This window comes from Littorina saxatilis, linkage group LG15, assembly GCF_037325665.1.
Source record: "Littorina saxatilis isolate snail1 linkage group LG15, US_GU_Lsax_2.0, whole genome shotgun sequence".
Taxonomy (NCBI): domain Eukaryota; kingdom Metazoa; phylum Mollusca; class Gastropoda; order Littorinimorpha; family Littorinidae; genus Littorina; species Littorina saxatilis.
In genome coordinates, this window is record NC_090259.1 from 22,287,434 (window position 1) to 22,292,433 (window position 5,000).

The 5,000-nt window shown below is 43.7% G+C and overlaps 1 protein-coding gene and 1 long non-coding RNA gene across 2 annotated transcripts in view; one reads left to right on the plus strand and one right to left on the minus strand.

Moving 5' to 3' along the window:
* LOC138948830 (uncharacterized) overlaps positions 1-3,629 on the minus strand; it is a 97,967-nt gene extending 94,338 nt beyond the window's left edge. The window contains exon 1 of the mRNA XM_070320460.1: positions 3,484-3,629. The gene's annotated coding sequence lies outside the window, so the exon portion shown is untranslated. The remainder of the gene's footprint in view (positions 1-3,483) is intronic.
* The window catches only part of LOC138948833 (uncharacterized), a 12,068-nt gene continuing 8,051 nt past the window's right edge, over positions 984-5,000 (plus strand). The window contains exon 1 of the long non-coding RNA XR_011450092.1: positions 984-2,605. This is a non-coding gene — a long non-coding RNA (uncharacterized lncRNA). The remainder of the gene's footprint in view (positions 2,606-5,000) is intronic.

The following is a 5,000-nucleotide window of genomic DNA, read 5'->3' on the forward strand; positions in this document are numbered from 1 at the left end:
CAGCGTAGAATATGATTTTTTTTCTTCTGAATCAACAGCTTGATCGCTCCCTGCGTGAAAAGTGAATATATTATGCTGAATCAAAGTACAGCTTGATCGCTCCCTGCGTGAAAAGTGAATATATTATGTTGAATCAAAGTACAGCTAGCTTGATCGCTCCCTGCGTGAAAAGTGAATATATTATGTTGAATCAAAGTACAGCTTGATCGCTCCCTTCGTGAAAAGTGAATATATTATGCTGAATCAAAGTACAGCTTGATCGCTCCCTGCGTGAAAAGTGAATATATTATGCTGAATCAAAGTACAGCTTGATCGCTCCCTGCGTGAAAAGTGAATATATTATGCTGAATCAAAGTACAGCTTGATCGCTCCCTGCGTGAAAAGTGAATATATTATGCTGAATCAAAGTACAGCTTGATCGCTCCCTTCGTGAAAAGTGAATATATTATGCTGAATCAAAGTACAGCTTGATCGCTCCCTTCGTGAAAAGTGAATATATTATGCTGAATCAAAGTACAGCTTGATCGCTCCCTGCGTACAATAGGATGATTTTTCTGCTTAATGATCAGCCTGATTGTTTCCTGATAGAATACACACACACACAAACACACACACACACGCACACACACACAAACACACAAACACACAAACACACACACGCACGCACACACACACACACACACACTGACACACACACACACACACAAACAAACACACACCGTACACACACACAAACAAACACACACACACACACACACACACACACACACACACACACACACTTCCCATTCTGCACAGAACGCAGACAGGCTCTAAATTGTACATGGGGTCACATGTCCAAGTCGAAAGATGCTTATTACATGAACAATTAAACTGCCACAGCTTTGTCGTTGTGGTGCACATGATTGCGTACACGGAGAGGGCGGTACCTTTAAAAGTTCAGCTAACACGCTTGCTGTTTCGTTGAGTCCCAGGTAAATGTGTGCTGCGTGTCTGTGTGATTGCAACAGGTGAACAACAGGTGATACCTATATATCCACTGTGTTTTTGCGTGACTTTTCTAAAGTATTGACTATATGAAAGTGGTGTAGCAGGTAACGAGACACAAAATGGCCACTGCATCACGATCGAACGCTGTCAGCCTACCTATTAGAGGGTTGAGAATGACATCACTAACATGTGAGAACTGAGGCTGAGTGTTCAGTAAAAACCGCTGTCATAGTTTGTGGCGGAAAGCCTTGTGCAACCAGGCAGACAGTGTCACAAACTGTCCATCGTGTCTGACGGAAAGCCTTGTGCAACCAGGCAGACAGTGACATAAACTGTCCATCGTGTCTGACGGAAAGCCTTGTGCAACCAGGCAGACCGTGAGTGTCACAAACTGTCCATCGTGTCTGACGGAAAGCCTTGTGCAACCAGGCAGACAGTGTCATAAACTGTCCATCGTGTCTGACAGAAAGCGTTTTGCAACCAGGCAGACAGTGTCATAAACTGTCCATCGTGTCTGACGGAAAGCGTTGTGCAACCAGGCAGACAGTGTCACAAACTGTCCATCGTGTCTGACGGAAAGCGTTGTGCAACCAGGCAGACAGTGTCACAAACTGTCCATCGTGTCTGACGGAAAGCGTTGTGCAGCCAGGCAGACAGTGTCATAAACTGTCCATCGTGTCTGACGGAAAGCGGTGTGCAACCAGGCAGCGCCCCAGCCAGACAGTGTCATAAACTGTCCATCGTGTCTGACGGAAAGCGTTGTGCAGCCAGGCAGACCGTGTCACACACTGTCCATCGTGTCAGGTGCATAAGCTTAGAAGCTTGTTTGAAGAAGTTTTATTGAGCACTGGCATGCCATCGCCTGAGGTCAGGTACCGAGACAGTGCAGCCACGTGACAAGACGATTAGACGAGTTAATGATACAGTCTGGGACAACTAACAGAAAAATCCTAATCTAATTGTGACGTCAGTCTGGGACAGAAGTCAGAATACCTACACCCGTTAATCTAGCGAAGCGTGCTAGAGACAGTAGTTGCGTGAGACTATTGGCGCGGGACGGGACACCTACGTCAGACAGAAGCCTCCTGGGACGGGATACCTACGTCAGACAGAAGCTGCATTGGACCGGAAACTTACGTGAGGCTAAAGCCGCCAATGACAAAATACGGGACACTTACGTCAGACAGAAGCCTCCTGGGACAGGACACCAACGTGAGAGCGAAGCTGCATCAGACAGGACACTTACATTAGACAGAAGCCTCCTGGGACGAGACACTAACGTGAGAGCGAAGCTGCATTAGACAGGACACTTACGTCAGACAGAAGCCTCCTGGGACGAGACACTAACGTGAGAGCGAAGCTGCATTAGACAGGACACTTACGTCAGACAGAAGCCTCCTGGGACGGGACACCAACGTGAGAGGAAAGCTGCATTAGACAGGACACTTACGTCAGACAGAAGCCTCCTGGGACGGGACACCAACGTGAGAGCAAAGCTGCATTAGACAGGACACTTACGTGAGACAGAGGTCATTTGGATCAGGAAGTGAGACGCAGGACAGGACACACAACAGTTGAAAACAGGCATGGCCTCAGGTCACCACCATAGCCCACAGTGAGTCTGCGCCAGGTTTAATGTTATAATACCAATAAATGTACGTTATCGACAATAACAGTTGACAATTACTGGTAACTGGTGTTAAATGGTGTTAAATGTCAACTGACACTCAGCGGCTTTGTGCGAATGAGAAGTTGCGGTCGCAATGGCCTGACTCAGTTCAGCACTTCTGACACAAACTCTTTATACACAGACACAAACACAAAAACACGCACATACAACATAAAGATAATTTATTCAGACAGACAGACAGATAGACAGTTACATAGACACACACACACACACACATACACACACACACACACGCGCGCGCGCGCGCACACACACACACACACACACACACACACACACACACACATACACACACACACACACGTCACAGAAAGAGATAAGAAAGATAAAGTAAGATAAGATCAGATCAGATCAGATCAGATAAGACAAGACAAGATAACATAGATTAGATGAGATAAGACAGACAGACGGACATAAAGAGACAGAGACAAGCTAGAGACAGACAATCAGACAGACAGACAGACAGACAGACATTAAATAGGGAGACAGACACAGACAAAGAGACAGACACAGACAAGGAGACAGACACAGACGAAGAGACAGACACAGACAAAGAGATTAAGTGAAGAGGCAAGGTGTTATTCTGTGGTGTGCCTCTGGTAAGAACGGGTGTTCATGTGTGAAACAATACAAACGGACACATAAACCTTGGCTTTAAACACCCTGAGAATTCTAGTTCTAATATCGACGTCGTCGCGGAATTTCGGCGTAACTCTATTTTTAAAAGGCTTTCACGAGAAAGAAAAAAGTTATTTTTTTGACAAGGAAATTCTGTTAAAAAAACAAAGGATTTCTGTACTCACCGATACAAGAACAGCACAAGACGATACGAATTTTCGCTTATGAAAGCTTCATCAGGGTGAGAGAAAAAAAACACAAAAGGCAACAACAAGTCGCGTAAGGCGAAATTACTACATTTAGTCAAGCTGTCGAACTCACCGAATGAAACTGAACGCGGCACTGTATTTTTTCACCAAGACAGTACAGCTTCGTCAATCCCCGCGCCCCCCGCGGGTTAGGGGGAGTCCCATATTGGTTGGGACGAGAAAGAATTTACCCGATGCTCCCCAGCATGTCGTAAGAGGCGACTAACGGATTCTGTTTCTCCTTTTACCCTTGTTAAGTGTTTCTTGTATAGAATATAGTCAATGTTTGTAAAGATTTTAGTCAAGCAGTATGTAAGAAATGTTAAGTCCTTTGTACTGGAAACTTGCATTCTCCCAGAAAGGTAATATATTGTACTACGTTGCAAGCCCCTGGAGCAAATTTTTTATAAGTGCTTTTGTGAACAAGAAACAATTGACAAGTGGCTCTATTCCATCACCCCCCTTCCCTCCGTCGCGATATAACCTTGAACGGTTGAAAACGACGTTAAACACCAAATAAATAAAGAAAGAAACAACCCCCGCGAGAAGGAAATCGCTCACCTCCCACGTGCAAAACGCAGTGAAACTAACACGCCAGAATAGCGCGGTAGCGTATTGTGCTAAGCAGGAAAGTGCGCTTTTCTGTATACTTGTTAACTTTCTGAGCTTGTTTTGAATACAACCTATCATATCTATATGTTTTTGGAATCAAAAAATGATAAAGAATAAAATGAAATCGTTTTTGGATCGATTTCTTAAATTTTAATCGTAAGACTAGTTAATCTATTTTCGTTAATTGGGATCACATTTTAAGAGTAAACATGACATAAGTATATATTTTTAGATTTAGAATGTGATGCAGAATACGATGCAATCAATTTTAAATCTGATTTTAATGACAACTTTAATGAGCAAACTCATCAATTAATTTTTAAGCCTCCAAGCTGAAATGCAATACCAAAGTCCGGGCTTCGTCGAAGATTACTTGACCAAAATTTCAACCAATTTGGTTGAAAAATGAGAGCGTGACAGTGCCGCCTCAACTTTCACGAAAAGCCGGATATGACGTCATCAAAGACATTTATCCCAAAAATGAAAAAAAGTCTGGAGATACCATACTCAGGATCTCTCATGTCAAGTTTCATGAAGATCGGTCTAGTAGTTTTCTCTGAATCGCTCTACACACACACACACACACACACACACACACACACACACACACACACGCACAGACACACACACCCTCGTCTCGATTCCCCCCTCTACGTTAAAACATTTAGTCAAAACTTGACTAAATGTAAAAAGCAGACGCAACACGGAACTAACAAGGTTTGAAAGGAAAATGGAGGGGAAACACGCAAAAAAAAAGGGAGGGAACTAAGATAAAATAATTAACTGCATAGGCTACATAAGGAAATTCTGTTTATATTCGTTCTTGGTACGGATAGAAAGAT